This window comes from Falco punctatus, assembly GCF_963210335.1.
Source record: "Falco punctatus genome assembly, chromosome: 3".
Taxonomy (NCBI): domain Eukaryota; kingdom Metazoa; phylum Chordata; class Aves; order Falconiformes; family Falconidae; genus Falco; species Falco punctatus.
In genome coordinates, this window is record NC_137582.1 from 54,599,597 (window position 1) to 54,622,457 (window position 22,861).

Here is a 22,861-nt window from a genome sequence, read left to right on the forward strand (position 1 = left end):
AATCATTTGCCAAATTAATCCCAATAAATCAAATCCCTACTGAGTCACATGCAGAGTGATGTGGGTGGATGGTAGAAGAAAGGAACAGGAAATAGTGGCACTCACAAATTTTAAAAAGAACAAATTGATATTTTTTAATTTGTTTAAACAAATGTTGCTCCCTGGATGGAACACTGTGTGTTGTGTTTTGCCTGGAACAAATGTTTGTGGCTGAGTCATAAAACAGAAGTTTGTGGCATCTTGTAGCACTACACACGCACACACATAAGCCAGTTTCTGTCCAATTGCTTTATATCAGATTAAATCCCTGCTGTCTCGGCTATTAGTGAGTGTCTTGGGAGGCATCAGGTTTGAAAAGGTCCTTCATCTAACACCGTCTTGTGTCAGCTTGTTATGATGATGTGTGGTATGCTTTTGTTATGCCCTCCATGGCACCCGTCAGTACTACAGGTAACAGCACAGGGAAACAAAACCAGAGCATCATGTCCAGAGGAAATATTGTAATGGCAACACTAAAAGCAGAAACAGTGTTTTGTTTTGTTTTGTTTTGTTTTGTTTTGTTTTGTTTTGTTTTGTTTTGTCAGAAGAAGATTCAAACAGGTGCTGAACCTTATCTTAGCTATGTGTCTTTACAGGCAATGCTAAATGAAAGAACTCAGTAATCACCAGTGTCATTCTTCGGAAACATGAATGGTATAAACACCATCAAGAATTTACCTTGTTTATTTTTCCCTTTTATATCACCTATGCAGAAAGTGAAGACACTGCTTTTACAATTTTTTTCCTAATCTATACTGTATAGGAAACGATCATTACATGGAGCAGTGCCAGCTTGTGGTTCTGCAAATTGCAAAATGTTGCAGAAGAGTGGTTCATCAGTTGTCTTGGTCAGTGTTGCAAAACTAATTTTCTTTTTATATTGAAGGAAGTGCTTGCTGCTGTGACACAACATAAGCTGTTTTGCCTGCACTGTATAATAATGAGTTTAGTCACTAGGGTATAATCTTAATAAGCCAAACAAGCAGAATAATAATTCAGAGATTGTGCTGACTGTGGTCTCCATATAGATTTTAAACTGGCTCTGGGACTGTTGTGTATGTAACAATCTATGCTGTAAAGGTATATAAGGTGAAGATTGTGTCTTGCTCTAAAATTTTCTCCTGAAAGCCACAATGTTCAGCCTGTGCTCAAGGCTGCCCTCTTCTGCAGTGGATTCTGCTTCCACCCTGCCCAGAATACCACGCGGCAAATGGATGTCATAAAATAAGAGCCTTGCAGTGGAGAAAGGTTCCTCAAAGAGTTCTGAGGTTACAATGTAGGCTGAATACAAAGTGTTTCTGACTGACAGATCCATTACCACTGAGGACTCTGGAGGCCAACAGAAATTCCCAAGTTAGGGCACTGAAAGGTATTTATTTTCTTCTATCTTTCTCTCTCACACTCGATGCATACACATCCTGTTTTTAAGCAGTACCAGCAAGACACCCCTCTACAGGTGTGTCCTTGGGAGTGGGGGTTAAACTATCCTTTCAAAACATCTTCTTCCTTCCTGGGAAGTTCTTTCCTTTTTTCCTTTTTTTTTTTTTTAACACTATAATGACATCATTTACTATTGATAGTAAGGATAACACAGGAAGCACCAGACAAGACAAACGTAGGAAAATCCCTGGTGCAAATGCATGTCTTAAGAAAGACGAAAAGGCATTGCATGAGTGATGAAAGCACATATCCTTTGCATTAAACCAATGTCTAGGACAGAAGTTTCACTCCATGAGAATTTTGAAAATGTGATTTTTTTCTGAATTCAGAGAACTTCAAAATACTTTACAAAAGAAAGGGTCTTTTTTGAAGTTATGTGTATGAGTCACATGAGACAAATTTTTTGCTCCCATTTTGCTTCTATCTATTACTATTTCTTCGTGGGGAATCACAAAGCCACCCACACCCTTGAACAAGCTAAGTAGCACACAAAATTCCTTCATACTACTTTACAGAACTCTCCTCTGATTCATGCAGCTGTGGTCTTCCTCCTGCTCACCAAAGGCAGTGATAAAAGTTCTCCAAAATGCAATGGGTGTTGCCTGAGCATCCTAGCAAATCAATTCTAGCATGAGGGGTGCCCAAGAAAATGTGTGCCTTGGCAGCATTTCTCTTCAATGGCAACAACAAGGAATCTGAGGTAGGAGGGCAGTTCTTGTACCCATCCTCAGGTGACATTAGTCAAATGGTTTATTCATTTTACTGAGGTCAGGAGGTGATGGTCTTCTGCATACTGGACTATTTTTTTGGTTGTTCTAGAAATGTCTAGAATGACTTCCCTAGCTGACTGTTAAAGCCTTCAGATCATTACCTGTAACAAACCTCAGTTCTTTTCTGATTTATGTTAGAATAAGTTATGTTAGAATAAGTTATGTTAGAGTAAGTCACAATTAAGTCTAAAATCTCTGGTACGGTAAAAAGCAAAGCAAGTTCAACATATGAAGCATTCTGCAAGCATTGTCCCAACTGCAAATTAGTTCTGATTCATGAAAGGCTTTCTGGAATATCAGCTGAATTACAAATCTTTGTAAGTAGGATAGTGATCAGCACCTGCTCAGAGGCATAGCAGTTGCCAATGGAGTCTTTCTGTTCAACAAATAACAATGCATACTCATAAACGCATGTTCTCCCCTCCCTGTTGTCAAAGGCAATGAGAAAATGCAAAGCAGTAAATTTTCATCAGTCACTTGCATTTTCATATCTGTTGCCAAATGCCTGTCAATCAGTTCTGGGGCAAGGGCAGGAAAGAGAAGCCATCTGGCAGATGGGGGAGCAGATGGTGGAGAGTGGGAGAAGAGCCGCCCACCCCACTAAACTGCAGGCAGCAGCCACAGCTGCAGCGTGATTGCTGCCTTCTGGAGGCAGGGTGTTTTGCTGTGCTTTTTAGGTTTTGGTTTTTTAACAGATATGGGCCCCATCACCTCTAACACAACCTGTTCTGCATTTTTTCATGCTGGGTTTCCTTTCATGCATGGTAACTACAGTCATTGCTTTCAGGTTTCATTACAGGTGGCCAGAAAGAAAGAAGACTTGCTTGGAGTCAAGACATTGAGAAAGATCTCCTCGTTGCCCCCCTTCCCATGGACTCGCTTATCTAGCCACAATAAAACTGTCTCTCCTCTGTCAGGTTTACCCCCTCAAAACCCTTTAGCAATTTTTTCTAGCTAAAGTGAACATGAACAAGAGATAGCTGACAAACCAAAAAAACCAAAGTAATGAATAAATTTAACACATTAAGCACTTAAAAATCTATATACCATGTTCATTTCTGTGTGCACTCGAAGAGAAGATCATAGCTCCCTTCCACATTTGGTCCCAGAAGATCTTTATGAAGCTTCTTTATCCCTTGTGGTCAGAAGTAGCAGTCTCATCCCCAGGCTTTTTGTTCTCTGAATGGCTGAGTTTGTCATATGATTCAGTCTTCCAGCGTCAAAAGCATTTGTTGTGAATTTTTCTACTCACTTTCAAGGCGCATTTGTGCGTAACAGCTTTAAAGTGTTTTCTCAGCACTTGTGGCTAATAGAACTTGATCACAGCAATCTGTAAAAATCAAATCAAACACAGAAGAGAGCATCAACACAGCAATGTTTTAAAATGCGCAGGTATACTCAGCAAGGTTTGGGGAGGGAATTACTTTGTGGATGGTGGGGGATGTGGAGTGGGGGGCATTCATCTGCTTTTCCAGTGTCTCTTCAACTCTAGTGTATCCTGTAGCCAGACTTCTAAACCATAGAACACATTCCAGAATGGACCTCAGAAGTTCTTCACCTCCAGCTCTTCATTTCAAAAACTAAACTACTACAGACAAATGTTCATCCATCCTGCTCTTAAGCTACTCCAAGAGATTCTGCAACCTACAATCTATTTCAGTCTTCATATTCCTTTAAACCTTTAATTAGAATGTATTTCCTAATGTCTAGATCTCTTAAATTAAATGACTGCAGTTATATTGCTGCAAGTTACACGTATTATGTCTTATCCTACTCACAGTGGACTCAGAAGACAATTATTACCTTTCTCTTTCGTTATGCATCCTCCCTCTGTTTTTTCTTCCGTAGACTAATCAACCCCAATTTTTTTCCAAATACAACATGTTTCTTGGTCTTCTGTTCTCCCATGAACTGTCTTTACTGTGTATCTGTCCTTCATATTTGTGATACTTAAACTGGATATAGTGCTCCAGCTGAAGCCTTGCCCCAAAAAAAACGTTATAATTTGTTTAGGAGCAATTGCATCTCAAATCTTAATCATTCTTTTCTAACGGGATTTATTTCCATCATTAGTAGACAGCTACTGAAACATTATAAAACCAGTTGAAATCCTTAGGAAACCAAATATTCTAAGTTTCATCTCATATCTTCCACGTGAGGTAGTCATAATGTGTTAAAAACATGATTATGTTCATCATTGTGCTTGTATTATTAACACTATAGCAGCTGAGAAAGAGCATTTTACTAAGTTTTCTTTAAAAGCTTGCCCATCAAGAGTACAGTCTGGTCTGTCTGAAATCTAATGTACATGAATTTAATTCTAAGTAAAGAAGAGATCCCAAGTTACTTCACTCCGTCCTGTACAGTATATATATTTGCAAGTTTCTAGCTGTAGATTTTATCTGGCTGTATGTTGATGCCACTCCAGTAATAGGTGCTTTGAGCAGTTCTTAAGAGGCTGTGCACCAAAACCAAGCATTTCTTGAAGTTAGGCCAATTCTGACAATGTTGTATGGTTACATACATACATAAATATATATATAAGAGAAACAACTCACAACACAGACATAAGTTACAGCAAAGGCAAAATGTCATATTTTGTTGTATTTGGAACAAATTATTTCAATATTTTACTTTTAAAACAACTCTGTTTTTCTGTTACAAATAATGCTTAAACTATATGCAGTGTTTCACTCGTAAAAATAAAATAACATTCCATAACATCTCTTTACTGGTGAAGTGGAATTATTTTTTCTTCAATGCAAACACAAAATGAAGTTTATTTCTGAGCCATTTCATGGCATGAGAAAGTCCTCCCCATAACTCTACTATAGACTTCTCATGCAATGACAGCACCTCACATCAGCCTACCTTCATAATTAAATTTGTAGGCAGTAATGTAGTGTGGTATATTTTTGTTTATCAGCTGCATTCTTATAAATATGATGTATGTATACAGTGATGGCAGGAGTAAATGCCAGTGTTCTAGTATGTGTCCATTACTTCTATCTGTTTTGTACATAATCCAAATTACTAGAGAATTGGTTTACAGATTGAAACAGCAAGGCAGTTAAGTTTTCTTTTGCTTTTTCTTTTCTGTTTCTTTTCACCTGGACCATTTTAGATCATCAATTGCAACGACACAGCTGAGCAGCACAGACAGAACCAAAGCAGACAGGCAGGACCTTCTTAATCTGATGGTCAAAGGCCCCAGAGCAACTTCTTGAACTACCATGTTCACTGCTCCAGTTTGCAGTCTGGCATTTCAGCTTAAACCTACCTACTTAACTGTTTATTTTGGCTAAGATGTGTTTTTGGGAGCAATGGAGGTGTTGGCAGCCATTCTTTTCTTCCAGTCTCGAGTATCCTTCATCAGAAAGGTGACACAGATGACTAGGGAGGTACACACTGCAGCAAAAATTGTCAAGGGTTATCTGTCAAAGCCCATTAGAAACATGCTTTAGTACCTTACCAAACTACATTTAAAATTATAACTGAACACGAACTTCTGTATCACCTTTTCTTCTGTAGGCTTCTGTTGTTTCTTACTTTTGCTTGTCAAAAAAAGAGCTCAGGAACACCCCGACATTTCATACAGTATTTATATTTTCCTGCCCTCAGCCCAAGGCTGGAATGACCAACAGCAAGAAACAACTGTTCTTGAATGTTTGAAGATCCATGTTGAACATACGGCTTTCAACTTGTTTTCTTTTTCAGATACTGGTTCTTCTCTATCTCTTTATTCTGTATAACAAAAAAAATGCATGTGCATGCACATGTAGAAGTAATTGTATAAAATTATACATAATTGAAATGTTAGTATTTCCTGAAAATCAGAAGCGTGAAATGACCATCTTATTCTGCTCTCCCTGTTTTTCTTTCCCAAATGTTAAATGTTTGTTGAAATAAGGATAAAAATAACTTGATTTTTCTGCATTATTGCTGCTCCATTAATACTGATGTTGATGCTTTTCTATATTTATCACTTTCTTATCACATTTTCCATTTAATAGTTCACATCATAAGACTTCATACAAAGGCACAAGGACAAATAAATATTGTTAATTTAGTGCTCGCCTAAGTGAGCTTTATGATAACATTTTTGAATGACCTTTTCTGCTAAACAAAGATCATTCTAGCACCACATCTTATTTATTACAGCCATAAATTCAGATACCAAAACCTCTTTTTTTTTGCATAAAATCTGTCATGATTACAAATATATCTATTTGAATACAAAAAACCCCCATCCCTCTGTTTTTTGTTATAGCACAGTACTGTACTAGAATACACACACTAGAGTACACCGTGCCACATGGTTGGTGCTGTAGTTGCAGGCTGGTTATGAATACCTCAGGGTCTACACTGGGACCTCTCCTGTTCAACATCTTTATCAATGACCTGAAGGAGGAGATGGAATGCACTCTCACCAAGTTTTCAGATGACACCAAACTGGGGGTGCAGCCAACGTGCTTGAGGACAGAGTTGCCTTTCAGAGCGACCCAGACAGGCTGGAGGAATGGGCCAATAAGGAACTCATGAAGGACGAATGCGAGGTCGTGTACCCTGGACAGACTAACCCCTGCAACAGCATGGACGAGGGGCACACCAGCTGGGGAGCAGATCTGCTGAGCAGGACCTGGAGGTGCAGGTGGGCAGTGGCTAAACAGAAGCCAGCAGTGTGCCCTGATGGCCAGGCAGGCTAGAGGCATCCTGGGCTGTGGTAAGCAGAGTATAACAAGGGTATCCCTGAAAGCCATTATTTCCTTGGCACTTATTAGACCTCATCAGGAACACTACAACTGATTTTGTGCCTCCCATGAAAAGAAGGTCATTGACAGGTGAAACGAGTTCAATTGAGAGACACTGGGATGGTCAGGGACCGGAGTACTTGCCCTCTGAGGAGAAGCTAAAGGATCAGGTCTTGTTCAGGATGGCTTTAGGGGAACCTAGCAGTGTTCCCCCACTACCTGTGGGGAGGCTATAAAATTTTTTAAAAGAGTGCTGGTGTATTGTGGGAGGATGAGAGACAATGGGCATAAATTAAAATCAGAGAAAATTTCTTAATGAGCACAGTCAGGCAACAGAATTGGTTGCCCAGGCAGGCTGTGCAGTGTCCATCTTTGGAGGTTTTCAAGACCCACTAAGCTAAAGCCCTGGGCAACTTGGTCTGATCTCACAGCTGACACTGCTTTGAGCAGAAGGCTCGACTAGAGGCCTCTCAGGGCATTTCCAGTCTCCAGGGTTAAATATTTCTGAGACATTCCCATACTGAGCCCTGCATCATCTTCCAAGCAAGGTAGAAGATATGTCTTGTCATGTTTTGAGTGTTTGAAACAGGTCACGTGACAGTGTGACATGACACAAATTTTCAGAATGTTGAATGTATATCAGCACTTTTAGAATTGGTAGCAAACAGGAATGCAACTCAGGCTATTAGATAAGCTGTTCTTTATCAATAAGATGTCCTGAATTCCTCTTGTTGGGTTGTTTTTCATTCATTCCCACTTTTACCTGTCCCCATCTCTGCTGTGCTGGCTCAATTGTTTATTCTGGCAAACAGTAAGCCACAGCAAAGAACACATCCAGCTGGAAAGCAGCCTGCATGAGAGGGGTGAAAGGAGCTTTAGCCAAATCTGATCAGATACATAGAACTACAGACTGGGTTATTCTCCAGGATAAAATGGTGAGAAACATTTACTCTATCTCTACATCTATTTCTAGATCTTGTGTACAATGCATGTAAAAATAGCTGGTACTTATAAAAGGTTTAAGGTAGGACAGGTTTAAGGTACTCAGACAATTTGTCATCAGTGGCAAGGATTGACATGCTGTGAGAGAACAAAAAGACTAGACCAAGAGAGTTAATGTAAAGTTGTCAGACTGAGAGCTGAAACTATCTCTCTCAAATATGACTCATGGCCCAAAGAATTTTAATTCCAAGAGGGTTAGGAGATAAAGCTGACTCACCCATCAAAAGGGTCTGCTTTGCAGGAGAATCTATGTGTTATCTTGAGATAAATATGGGAGTATGGTCTCAAATTCAATGTATCTACAAATAACATTAAAAATACAGTGAGCAGTGAAGTATAAAGTTTGCTGATGCTAAGAAGTTATACAGTGTAATAGGGAGAGAAGGTATTGGGGGAATGTCCACATTAGCATTTTAGTTTTTACTGGGAATGTGCTTTCGAAGCAAATTTTATGATTCTCAGTTACTGCACTCTGTTTTGCTTTGTCAAAAAGTCTTTGAGTACACAGTCTAGATTGCAGATGAGAAGAAATTAAGCTGGAAAACATACTCTGACTACTAAATACGTTTCAATGTGTGTGCCCAGGTTAGTCCCAGGTAACATCCCACAACAGCACATCTGAAATACATATGCTATGAATGCTGGATCCTCAGCATCAACTGGTTCGTGCTGAAACTGGGTCACTTTAAAATCTGGTTTTACTTACTTACTTGTGTACCACTTACTAACGTACACAACAACAAAATGGAGCTGAAATTCAGTTTAGATAAACATAGAGCAATGCACCTGGGGGAGGTGGGGAGCCACTCCAGCGTTATGTGGAAGACAACTAGCTCTCAGCCAGATCTTGGGAACCTGTTAGATCCATGAAAAAAAAACAGCTAAATGGTTCTTGTACCTCAAAATGGATAATCAAAGGCAAAGAATTACTGAGTAGCCTAGGAAAACAGATAAAAGGAACCCACAACATCCTGACATGGATGGTGTTGATTCATCACTGCCGTTTCCAGTACTCTGGTACTGCCAGCCAATAAACGGCACTTGTTGGAGCAGGCTCGAAACAAAAGAAAGTGATTCTTTACCCATCAGCAGTGCACTGGTGGGTGTCATGTGGGTACATATTCTTTTTTCTTCTCTTAGTATCTGCTTGTGCTCGCTGCTATGACCAGACTGCTAACCTAGTTGGACCCACAAGCTGAAACAGAAAAGGTAAAAAATCCAAGTGAAACCGAAGGGAAGTGTGGATCTAAGAAAACTCAAAATCACTCCATTTTAACCTTCGCTTGCAAAATCTTCTGTTCCACAATCAAAACCTCTTTCTGCTTTCTCAGCAAGGTCAGTAACAAAGTAAGATTGCAGTAAGAATCTCAATGTCTTATTTTGTATTTGTCATCTTAAACATAGCATGTTTTATTTAATGTTTTTTGTAACTTTGTAGTCTTGGTTGATTGCTGTGAGTCAGCAAAACAAAAGGTAAATTTAAGGCAGTAAACCTTTTAGAGCAATGTTTCCCAACCTGTATTCCAAGTACAAGAAAGTCTACTGCAAGTAGAAACTTAAATCACTGTAGAGGAATGTCCTCACCTTCACTGGAACACTTTTAAGGTACCTTGGTTTGAGAATTACTCTCTCTGAGGTTGGAAGGGAAACCTGTTTCTTTTCTGTTTGGGTCCTTGAGTGCCACTGTTGAGTAATAGCCAGCGCCAAGAATAGCTGTCAGTCTATCAGACTGAACTCAGAGCTAGAGGTGATCAGCAAACAAGAGAAATCTGTGTAACTTGAAGGGAGACAGAATGACATTTAAAGACAGTTTCCCCTGAGCAAAGCAAAGTCCCACCCTGAGCACTGCTCCGGACACGCTGGCAGGATTAGACTTGGCGGGGAGGTGTCAGACAGGTGAGGTAAAGATAAAAGAATTAGTATAATTGGAAGATACAGTTTGCAGAAGGCAAAGAATTGAGCTCTTTCATCACCATTCAGTTTGTGCTGGCTGTGAACACCAGTTTTCTACTTGTTTCTGTACTACATTGCTCTTTCTGCTGCTTCCTGCATTTTTGAATATATACTTCCTGGCCTTGGAATTAATATAGCATCTGAGGCATGGCAGGTCTTAAAAGTGGAGCACCTCAAACCATTGCAGTGGCATACCTAATTCTCTTGGTTCGAACCATCCTGACGAGAGACAATCAAACTTAATAGTTACCCCAGGGAGGAATTTGGCCCATTAAGCCTAGCAAGACCTTATGGTCCATCAAACACAGCTTTATAAACCCCAAAGATAAAAATCTACCTGTATTTTGTCTTCCCTTTTAAAGTCTCATAATATAGGTAGCTGTCATTTTCCAGCTGCCTATTCAGTTGATTTATACTACTTATATTGATGCCTTTAGAACTTTGTTCCTTTTGTGTGAGGAATCGGTTGAAATGCTTATTGTATACTCACTGCTTTAAAAAGTTCAGTGCCATAGATAAAGTACTTGCAAGGGCTTTGCAAAGAGTCTGGCATTTTGTTTGCTTGCAGCCGAGAGCCATGACTTGTGCTGCGTTTTCTCAGCAGCTTGAACAGCTTGTGATTCTGTGATCCTGTGATGCTTATTACACGGCCACCATCAGAGGGATTTGAAGGGGTCATGAGTGGAGAAGCTGGGCCTCTGGTAGCTTGTGAACCAGAGCCATGGCAGAGTCAACTCCACTGCAGTGACCACAAGTGTATTGACAAAGTGACAGGCATGATTCTAGACTGACAACTTTATAACTGGAAACATACGCTTACATGCATCTGTTGAAACATAAGATAAGTAGAGCTGAGAATATTCTCAGCCTTTATCAGGTTCTAAGCAATATTTTTGAAAAGTCCACTACTGCCTTTTTTCTGAAGTGATTATGAACTCTGTGGTCATGGTTGTTGCTATAGACAACCCTTTTATTTATATTTTTCTTAAATGCTTCTGGCATACCAAATCCAGAAAAACTGTCATGCCATGAAATGGAGGATTGCCTGCACACATCAAAATGGAATTATCGAAGCCCCAGTATAAGGAGTACTCCTATGGGCGTTTGTGGTATTCAGAGAAGTACTGAGATGGCAACTGCTATATATTGGCCCATTTCAACAGCAAGTGACTATCCAGCCGCCACTGTCGAGAATTAGCTGGAGCTTGTCGTTTGACTCAGTCCTGCAACAACAGACTTCAATGAGAACCTGCACTTGAGTGAAAGCTAAAGGCTGAACTATGTGAAGGTAATTTGTAACAGCAGGTGACCCAGGCTCTGACTGATGGTTTCCTTTCCTCTACATCTGCTCTGTAAATTCTAATGGTCAATAAATCAGTTAACTGCAAGAGATGATTTGAAACTATACCATGTCCCCACACCAAGGGCACTGAGGTAGCCTGCTTTCTCGGTGCTCAGAGAGCTAGGTACAAAACAAAAGTTGCAAGGGGCCCTAAGCTCACTGCCATGGAACAGCAAGGGCCAGTAGCTCCCACAAGATGGGTCAGCCATGGCCAGGGTCTGCCCATACATAGGGCATCTGGGGATGCCACCCCACTGCCCTGCACAGGCTGAGAGCAGGATGCTCTCAAGGCCTTGATAATAGTAGTGTTCTCATAATAGCATAATTTATCTGAGGAGCTATTTTGCTCCTGCTGACTCAGACCTGGCTATTGCAGTAGCACAAAGAGATCAGCTACACAAAAAGCTCTTCCTCTGCAATGGGGTATAAAAACACGGAGACTGTCTGAGCCAATGGCTTAACAATAAAGCTCTTGTTGCTCATTTTTATGCTGGAAGCTGGCACACAAGAAAAACATCTTACTATGTAAAAACAGTCTTTTCGTTAAGGTTGATAATGAGTCCAGACTGATATCTGGGTATATAGTTGTATGAATTTATGGCAAGAATGTGTGGTTCCATTATGAGAAATGGATATTGATGTCTGTAGTATATAGAGACAAATTGAGCTCTAATGATTTCCTAATAAAGTAATTTGTTCATAGATCACAAGGGGATACAAGCAAGAAATTTTTAATGGTAAGACCAAGGTAATTATTTTTCAGCATCTAATTACACCTATACAACTGATCTGGACTACATTTGCTGAACTAAATGATGATATAGAATGTCCCACTGAAGTTCACATCCATCATTAAAAGCCAGTTCCCGGCCTTTGACAACAGGGCAGAGCAGCTCCTGAGAGGTAATTTAATATAATTAGGAGGATATTATGTTTACTATCTGCACACAGGGCTTGCTTTAGATTAAATCTGACAACTGGAGAAGTAGAGGGACATTTTTCCCAGAATTAACCTTGCCATCTCAGATCAAACTTTGCCTGCAGTTTATTCTGTTCCCATCTCTAAATTGCAGCTAATGAGAAGGAAGAAGCCTGTCTCAGGAGTCAAAATAACAGTATACACTTGCTGTTGCTGGAGATACAAAGAGAATAATAGAAGGTTTCTAGAGACACACAGGGAAGGGCCAGCCTTACTTCACTGGGCACTGTACATAGGACGTCGGTGTGTTTAAACAAGTGAGTTGGTATTTTTAGTCCACACTGCATGTTCCAAGGAAAACTTATTTGTGCGGTGTTTTCAGTTTACAGGATATTGACCAACAGACTTGTTTCTGGAAGTTTGTTTATGCAAATGGATCCAACCTGTGTTTCATGGTAAGAAGAGCTTTTTAAGGCTTGTTGTTGGTTGCTTTTGCTGCCTTGGCAGTCCACATGCCTGTTTTTTGGTTTTTTTTCCTGAAGGGGTTCCTAAACCTTCCAAAGAGATGAGGACTTGAGGGTAAGTGCAGTTTGAGCGATACTTTTTGCTCTTCAGCCTGGGACACCAAACGGACAAATTCAGCTACTCTTTACTGCTACTCTTGAGGGAAAAGGGCAGTGAAGGAGCCAGCAGGCATGAAGCAGAGTGGGGCAGAAGAGAACTTTTGTTTGGAGTGGAACTTTTCAAGGCAAGATGAACATCAGGAGACAGGGAATTCAAGATAGTTTAATGACACCCAGAAAAGGGGTTTTCAGTAAAAATTCATGTAGTTTTTCACAGCATCTTGAACACATTAAAGTCTCTGGAAGGCAAGGCAGGAAGACTCCCACAGGCCAAGTAAGAACACTAACAAAGAAGACAAGAAGACTGACGTCTGGTGTTGGTTTATTTAAATTAAAAGACTTTTTATTTCAGTAAATCATCCACTTCTTGTGTTCCCTCCTTTCGCTTTCTAGGGAACTATGTCCAACTAGGCTCCCTGGCCCTCTTCTCTGAGCAGACCTCCTCAGTGCAGGAAAGAGACCTGGATTCCTGCCATGAAAGGGAGTACTCAAGCTGGTCCTTTAGGGATGAGGTCCTGCTAGTGAATATCCACATGCTGCTCTTCTTCTGAGGAACCACATTGCAGTTGCTGGCCAGGAGAAGAAAGGGGTGCTTTTCTTTCAACCATCCACTTCAGCGAGTGGGTGAATAGTCTGGGCTTGTTTTGGCACATGTGCTCTCCTACCTTCCACAGACTCTGCTGAAAGTTGATCCCCACTCACACCTGGATACAGGCACGAGCAGATCTTCCTCCTAACATTGCATGCAAGTAGGTCTTCCTCCTAGGGCCTCACACCCATCTCTGTGTCTTCTCCTCTTCTTACACCCACCAGTTCATCTCTTCATTCCAGGTGGCAGAATATATTCCCAGATAGCTCCCGTGCTGTTGCTGCTTCACGATGGAATTCAGCTCCAGCCCCATGTCAGGTTGGTTTCCCCCAATTATCCCTATGAAGATTATCTGAAGAGATGTGTTCAGCACCCATTACAAGTTTGATTTATGATTTACCTAGATTTTTAAAACACTTCTTTCCATTACTCAGTTCATCATAATAAGTATGGTCTATGAACAATGAGAGACAATAAGAGCTAGATATTAAAAAGAAAGGTTTTTCTACTCTCTCTATAACAGATGCTGCAGTGCTGTATAGGACATTGTCAACCTGTGACACATCTTATCCCTGTAATGCTATTAAGAACAGTATCAAAATACCTTATTTATTTTGCCAGTAGCAGTCACATAAATTAAAGATGCCCAGAAGCAGCTTACGTTCATATCTAACAGCTTTGAAAAATGATCTAATTTTGATTGCAAGGAGTGTAACAATCTCCTTTGTGATATAACTCTTTATTTGATCTTTTTTTCGCTTCATTCTCCAGCCTCAACTTTTGTCAGCTACAAAGAGTAGGAACCAGTTTCTATTTACCACCTAGATTCTTACTAGAAAAGCATACTATGGAAAACTGGTAGAACTGCTAGGAGGTGGGGTGGGTGGTTTGTGTGTGTGTCTGTATTTTCAGTGAAATCCCGGATCTGTTCACTTAAAGAGGATAAGGAATTAACTTCCCTTAATGTTACTCTTTCTTTCCCCTCATGTCAGTTAGACTGTCTGGTCATGTCTTTTTAAATTATTTCTTGCATGCTGTTTTTTCATGAGTAGCAGGAAGAAACTTGCCTGTGTCTCCAAATCCTCTGGTTAAACAGGTGTAAATCTATGACATCTTACTGATATGAAATCTGTATAAATATATGAGGCATCTCAAAATTAAAATAAACAAACAAACCAAGAATCTACAAAGAGTAATATATTTTAGTCGTCATTGAAATGTTGTGTCAGAGGCTGAAATATATCTCTTTGTGGGAAGATCTGGATGATTTAGTGGTACATCTGTTATCAGACTTCTTAAAATTCTGATTTATTTGCTACATAAAATAAGCATTTTCTATTTTAACTGTGAAAATGCTTTTACTGGCACTTTTTTTTTTTTTTTTTCCCTCAGTACACCACAAACTCCCAATGCAAATGATGTTCAGTTTTTCATCCATGACACATCCAAGCAATTGCTCTTGCCTTGCCCTTCTCACGGGACGGATGGTACCTGGGATGGCTCTTTTGTTTCATCAGATGGATTCAGTAGTAGACTGGAAGATGACTGTTCTACGTGATAGCAACGTCCAAAGGGCTGAAATTAGTCTGTATCTCATTAGAACTGGGTAGTCTGTGCTGTGGGTAACTTAAATACAAGTCTGCTAGCAAAACACATGCCTGTAGCCAGTCAATTAGTTCAACAGACAAAAGTTCTGGGCCAAATCTCCTTTCACTCCCCATCTTTCCACACCCTCACTCCTCCTCTCTGTTCTCAGGGGCAGTGTTGGGCCAGTGGCCATCGCTTTCCTACCACAGCTGCAGGCTGGTAGGGCTCACACCATCATGGGCACAAATCCACTCTTCTCCTTCTCCAGAGCCCTTTTCCCTGGCACTGACAAGCCTCAGGAGCAAGCATACATTGGTGGTTCCCAGATGAATCTTTAAAGCAGACAAACCAAAAGGCTCAGACACACTGCTAAGAGAACAACCGAGGTAAATCGATGTGCCTGATTTATAGCAGCTGGGGATCTGGCTCAGGAAGGCAAGCAGTCTGATGGCATTGTAGAGGTGAAAATGCAGGCAGAGTGAGGCCCACCAGGTTTGTTATATACAATTCTGGGATGCAGGCACTGCTCTCTGAGGAGGGAAGCATCATGGTCAGCCAGGTGCAAGTGCTATCTGGAATTCATCAACATCTGAGTGCTTACAGCCCCCTACTTTAGTGTTGTAAATCAAAGGGATGCACTCTAATGCTGAAGAACATTGCGCGTGTCAATTCATTAGTCAACGGAGTGGGAAAGATCAACGTATCAGTCATGAAGATATATGAAGTCTGCCTCTTAATGATGTTAGCTCATAGGCAGATTGTGATGGAACCTTTGTGGCCTGATGACTGTGTTTAATATGTGTAATCCATACCTCAATAAATCTATGACTGGCAAGAGAGCACAGCCGCTTTGTTCACTTTATGGTGTGGAAGGAAGCGCACTGAGCATTGTGGGCGGCATTAACATTTAACAATGTTAGGCCAGAATATAGAGAAGCTCTTTATTGGTTCCAAATTAAAAAATAATAATTACCAAATGACAACAGTCAGTGTGGGCTACAATGCTTTTCAGGGCAGGATAGAGACCCAGCGGATCCCTTTACTGTTGCAGTCACATTAGTGTCCATAGGAATCAGATGTTCCACAGATTGCATGCAGCATTAATCAGTCTAGAATTTGTCACTGCTCAAGGTGCAGCAGCATCAAGTGCAGGCAGAAACTGATTTTCATCAAAAACGTCATATTCACACATTTCTGAACAGAAGAATGAACCAACAAGCAAAGAAAAAGTAACAGATAATAAGGATTTAAAATGTTCTTCGTTCTTGAAATGTATACTAGAAAAAAAAATCCTCATCAAAAGGAAAAAAGCTTGCAGCAAATCTACTTATTTATAAATAGCTATTCTTCAAAATCTCAAAGAGCCTGGCAAGGGCCAGATCCTCAGCTGAAGTGAATGGACTCTTCCAAAGTACATGAAGCACCACAAATGCATACCAAAGAAGGACCCGGCCCTACTTAGTGCTCTGATTTCTTTCTGCTGTGGTTTGCCATTGTAATAATGTGGGAAGGTCTGATTTAGCTCTGCTTCATTCTGCTCCCACATGAAAAAGCGGCAAGTTCGTTCCAGTTTTTAGAAGGCATCAGTTTTCAGGCACGGCTCTCTGATAAGACAGCAGTAGCAGGTGGCAGCAGTGCTCCCACCCACGTAAGCTCTCTTCAGCAACTGGAGAGCCAAACTAATTACACCACAGCTAGGACAATGAGGCATGTACAGGAGTAAGACTGGATGCAGCAATGAATTGCAAGTGTTCTTTTAATCACTGTATGATAAAGAGTGAACCCTGATTCTGCTTCGCAAACAGACAGCAGTGAGATAACCAGAAGAGCTGCACCTCAGAATGAACGGTCCATTAAGATTTATAGAGGAGATCCTGCGCTTTACAGAAGAGGTTGCAAATTGCTTATAGTCTTGGCATTTTGTTCATATTTATAAAAAAGTTTCACATTCTTGTACATGTGAGGGTTTGTTGTTTTTTTTTTTCTTTGTTTTTTTTAACAGAGTTTAAAGCAATCAGGCAACTAGAAAGGCTAATTTGGTGTACCACCAAACACTGGCTTAATCCTGCCCCAGGACACACATTGATCCTGTAAGAGTTTTTTGGTTTTGTTTTTTTTTTTTGACTGAACCGCAGAAAATGTTGAAATATTTCCGTGAATATGAGGTAAGCAGTCACTGAACTTTGTAGCATATGAAAACTCCAGATAAAGGTATGGGGGCTTAGCTGACAGCACTGAAACAAGCTTATCAGCTTCTGAAGGTGTTAGCAGTGATTTTAAATACTGCCATTTGAGCGACATGGAACATAGAGCTGTACTTTAAAATCTGGATTAGAAATTCAGTAGCAAACATGCTTACAGAACAGGGCTTTTAAAATTTGTTTTGTGTGTCCTGTGTGACTTTCAATTGTTGTAATTTTTCATATATATGTTTATACATATCCATGACAAAGAAAAATGAAACTGAAAAGCTCTCAAATGTTTAATGTTATGTATAGAAACCTAAATCCCATCTGGAAAAAATACCTGCTATTTATCAATATTTTTTCCTGGTAGTTGCAGTTTATGAAGCTTATCCTACATTTCCTGTTCTAAACTGCAGGACAGATAGCATACATCCAGCATTTGACACATTTCACCTTACAAGTACTTACCTTTATTAAGGTGTCATTATACCTTTAAAAAACCCACATGTGTATCAGTGTGAGGAATTAAGTGTACAGCTAACTTTATGTCTGCTTTATGTCAAAGCAGCCTTGTTGATCACCCATTCAGAGGGAAGTGTTGTCAGAAAAAAGGATGGCCACCACTGATTTTATGTGTGCCCTTCAGGGTGGTTAGAAGACAACTGACCAGTGGCTGGAGGACTTCATTCAACTGATGTTCATTTAGAGCTGAAGAGAGAGGTTTCATCCTGGGAAAAGAATGAGGTATATGCAAAGGAGACTCTTACCTACCATTTTGAGGAGAGAAAGAAGGGCAGAAAGCTTCTTTCTCTGCAACAGAGAAGACGTTTGGTTTCTGTGAAGAAAAAGAGACACTCATTTGCTTAGACATATTTATGATTTTCTCAATCTCTATGTTGCCAGTATTCTTTGAAGCAGAAAAGATGTTTTAGATACTTCTCTACAAAATCCCTGCTGTTTCATATCATAAGTACACAACTGTTTTGAGTCAGAGTGAAAGACAACCTAGCCCACCATCCTGCTTTGATGGAGGGCAATATTAGATAATCAGGAAAAAAAATTTAGAGCATACAATGGTGCTTATTATGCTCATCTCCGGTGATCTGCAACTCAGAGGCTTCACCAACTAGTGTTTTCTGCTTTTTTTAACACATTTTACGGGACTGTTTCTCACCTCCTGACTTGATCCAGTGGTAGGCATGGCAGTCTGTGTTTGGCATCCAGACTACCCTACAGCAACAAGTTTCACAGTCTGACTTATTTAGTTTCTTCTGAACCTGATGTGGGTTTGTTGCATTTGATGCCTCTGTTATGCTTCCACACTCACCTTTTCCCAGGTACCCCACAGAGACATGTTTTTGGCAGGGATGGTGACTGAACTCACAATGTCTCAGAGATGCAGAAGGCTTGAGCACAGTGAAGCTGAATCAAGGGGTCTCATGGGGCACGGTATTCCCACAAAATACGGCTTGAGGTTGAAGACCAAGGAGCCTGCACAGAATAAAGGAGAGCCAAAACCACATGAAATCAGTGTCTGCACCAAACATTCAAGTAGTGAGTGCTGGAGAGGGAAGAGTTTGGCCAGGGCTGTGACAAATGGTGACAGTACTTTGGAAGACTTCCAAAGGAAATGCAAGTCCAGGAGTAATATACTTATTTAAGATGTACTCCCAGTTCAGGTTTTGGGCAAACCCCTTTTTGCTGCAGGTGCATGGTTAGTGATCAGAAAGTTAATGCAGCAAAGCACCTCTTATTATCTTTGGCTTTCCTATTCTAAATGGCTGTCATTCAGAGAATAGGAAGCTCAACACTGCGTGGAGAATTGTCCTCTCCACCTGTCAGTGATTAATTTCACACATTCAGCCACCAGGGACTCTGTAGGAGATTCTGCTTATTTTTCTTTCCTGTCTTAAAGCAGAATTTACTGTCTGTACTTTGTATTCAGTTCTAAATGAATTTTCGTAGTTTGGGGGAAAAAAGTCTCATTATTTTTCAACTGCTTTGGAATTAAAAATATTTGCATTTGTTGCATATGAACCAAACAATTTATGGACTTAATTTTTCAAATGTATTATTAATCATATTAATACAAATAATCCTGGAGCAAGGTAAGGACTCTTTTCCCCCCCCTAAATTAAAAATGATTAATAGATTTCTTTTCTTCTCTCCTCAGTGCTCCAAATGTGGAGCATAATGATTTGTTATCTTGTTATTTTGACTGATCAAGCAAAGACACATCTAAGGTTCAAATTGATGATGTTCCTCCTTTTCTTCACAGTAAAAGGTGCTCAGAACACTTCCTCTGACAAGATGTCCCAGGCACCGAGGAGAGCAGCTGTTGACCTTGGTACAACTCCAATCCTCAGTAAACCTCAGTTCCGAGAAACCAAGAGGCCCCTAAATCACGGTGTGCTGCAGGTAAACAAATCCTTCTGTTACTTCCAGCCCTTCCTGAAGCTCCTTTTGTCGAGCAGAGGCTTTAGCTTGATTTGTTTTCCGAGAGTCTGTGGCTCTAACAGGATTTGTAAAAGAGCAGGGTAATGGGGAATAAGGGAACGTGATAACAAGACAAAGGTGGCTGGGATCCAGAGGGAAAGGACAATGTTATTGGTGAGACAGGAGCTGAACAGGCAGAGCTATAGGCAACTCATATGCTGATTGAGAGCTGAGCAAGAGGAGGGGAGAAGAGGTATTCACATGGGGAAATTGGTGGGGAAACGGGCATCTAAACAGTGTATGAGGGAGAAGAAATGGAGATGATAAGGTGTAAGGGACCCAATATATTGGAGGTGGATTTATTGGTAAAGTGGCAGGGACTTGAATGAATGGGACACACACTTACACACCACAAAGGGCAGAAAGAGGCAGAGGGGTGTGAAAAAGGGGGAAAGTCTGTCTTTGAAGGAACAGGGAAGAGAAGCAAGGAACCATAAACATCCATGAATGGGTGGTAGGAGATGTGGAAATTCAGAGACGTTGACAATTTGTGCAGAGGCTGAGTTTGATCAGGAGAGGGATGATGCTCAGAGCTTTGGCAACATAAAAGCCAAATTCCCATGAACATTTAAGGATCAGTGCCCTCCCAGAAAAATCTCAACTCAATGTCTACCACAGACATTGCTCTAGAGACCAGAGTAATTGATATCTTAAACATCTATTTATAAACTGTGGAAAAAGCAGGGCTTTATCACAGAGGACTTCCATCGAGTATCTTGTACTGCTAGTCTCATGCTGCCAATAATAAAATGTCCTTGGAATTTTTAAATGTTATAGATGACAGTTTCTTAAATCAAAAAGTGCTGTGTCCAGCTCAGGGGACTTCTGTATTAAACTTCATCTTGAAATATAAAAAGGAATTGATTGGTAGAGCAAGTTTGGTGGTAACTTCAGAGCAAAATGATCTCTAACTTGTTAACATCTGTTATGGGCAAACAGAATAAAGCTCATGCTGGTAAGCTTTAAAAAAAAAGATGCAAGTTAAATCAAAACTCACAAAATGTTCAGAAAAAAACACCATTATTATCTGGAAATATTCAAGTACATTCTACCACTTACAGAAAAAGCACAGTCCTGTAAATAAGGAAGGAGAGTATGCCACTTAGAGGGAAGAAAAAAACCCAAGCCAATACAACATTATCAAATTTCTCTTTTCTATTTATGTAGTATTAGGGACATAAGGTAATATAGAAAAATGGTAAGGACAGACAAATGACAAAACTGTAGCAATGGAATGAAGAAGAAAAAATTCCTGTACACAATTCTTCATGATCTTTGTGACAATGGCATGATCTCATTACTAGAAGAATTTGGTACAAATTGAACAGTGTGAAAAAAGACCTAAAGTAATTACATTTCTCTACATTTGGGGAAACATCCAGGTTATGCAGTCACATATGAGCAGGAAATACTTACCCGTCTAACAGCAAACAAGGTTCAACAGCAGGTAGAAATAATTGGCAGAACTAAGTAACTTGTATCCAAGAGTGTGAAAAGACATGGCCAAGAAATTCTCTGAGCCTATAGAGCTGAACTGTCAATATTTTTCCATGTGGAAAGTTCTGGAAATTTTGGTCTAAGTTTTAGGAAATACTATGTAAAAAAAAATTACCCATTTAATTTTGCACTTTGTAACTACTCTTCAAATGGTTAACTGTACGATTGTAACTTCTCTTCAAATAGTTAACTGTATAACACAGTACTGTTCAGATTTTCATCAGTTCCCTACCCCCAGTAAGAGTGTCTGAAAAGAAATAGAGGGAAAAAACTATCAGGAACCAACTGAAGACATCTGTGAATGTGATAGAAGTGTCTATACTAATGAAATACCTGAACAAGAAACTTGACTTTACCCATGATACTGTAGCAGTTTTGATGACCTGATGGTTTGTTGAGGCCACCCAGGAAAGGGGACCTCCATTGGTTCCAGTGTCTGTTTCCACTGATGCCAGAGTTGGGAAATTCTGTATGAGCCAGAAAACAAATCACACACAGGTCAAGGGAGACCCAATACACCAATGCTTTCAAAAGTATTCAGGTAAAAAGGAAATTAAGTGAGGGAATAATGTGAAGGTCTTTGTGGATTCTGCAATTCAAAGCAAAGTTTTGTATAAGTATTAGAAACCCCATTCAGAAACATGTTTCCTTGCTTCTAAGGAACAAGGCTCTCAGCATGTTTATCTTCCTGATATTGGAATGTCTGGAGATCCTAGTACTTAAATTGCAGTACAAGTGTCATGGATAGAGTGGGGAAATGTTTGTTATTTGGCACTGTGCAACCTACACTAGAAAACTATCTCTCCCATCGGTTGTGGTTTCCACAACTAAAGAAGGATTTTGAAAAAGTGGGAGAAGGTTCTGAAGATGATTAATCCTCAGAAAGCCCTGGAAAGCATGACTCATAGTTTAGGGTTCTTAGCTGATTTATTTTAAGGAAAGACCAATGTGGGAATTTTTCTACTTGGAGGACAGAAGGCTCTGCTTTCTAGCAAAAAGCACAAGGTCCAGTGTACGAAAGCTGGAAGTAAAAATGTTCTCTATGTTATGGTGAATCAATTTACCAATATTTACTTATGGATTATGTATCAATAGTAATATTAAAAACTAAACCTTCATCTTCTTCTAAAGGATTTACTCTGAAATACAAGCATATTTCATGGGCCTTTGATGTACCAGAAGTCACATTAGGTACAAGTGGTGGTCCCTTTTGTGTCACAATTGGTGAAAGCAAGTTCTTAGGAATGGGGATGCTGTGACTGAAGAAGCAGAAGAGGAAGACATCACCCCTCCTTTCCGGTGAACGGATTTTATTTAGCCAAAGGAGTTCGTTGGAAGAATGGAAAAGGATGGGGTTTGCAGATTAAGGAAGAAACATGATTTGAAGAAGGCAGAAAAGAGTGGGAGGTAAGTATAGAGAGAAGTAACACTAACTTTTTGGGCTCATGTGGTTGATAGAAGTGTGAAGCGCTTTGACTGGATAAAGAAAAGAAAATCTTGATAAATCCAATGTTTGTTACTGAACCCTAAAAAAACAAATAGGAAAGGTGGCATTCTGACAGCTCTGGACAAGACACTCAGCAGAGGGCTGCAAGCTGAAAGCTGAGGGAAAGAGGTTTGACAGTTTCCACATTCACAGGCCAGGGGTAGTATTTAAATGGGTGTAA

General features: G+C 40.1%; 1 long non-coding RNA gene across 1 annotated transcript in view; it reads left to right on the top strand.

Moving 5' to 3' along the window:
- The first annotated feature begins 457 nt into the window (after positions 1 to 457).
- LOC308061698 overlaps positions 458 to 22,861 on the top strand; it is a 37,946-nt gene continuing 15,542 nt past the window's right edge. Inside the window, exons 1-2 of the long non-coding RNA XR_013927326.1 lie at positions 458 to 549; positions 585 to 22,855. This is a non-coding gene — a long non-coding RNA (uncharacterized lncRNA). The remainder of the gene's footprint in view (positions 550 to 584; positions 22,856 to 22,861) is intronic.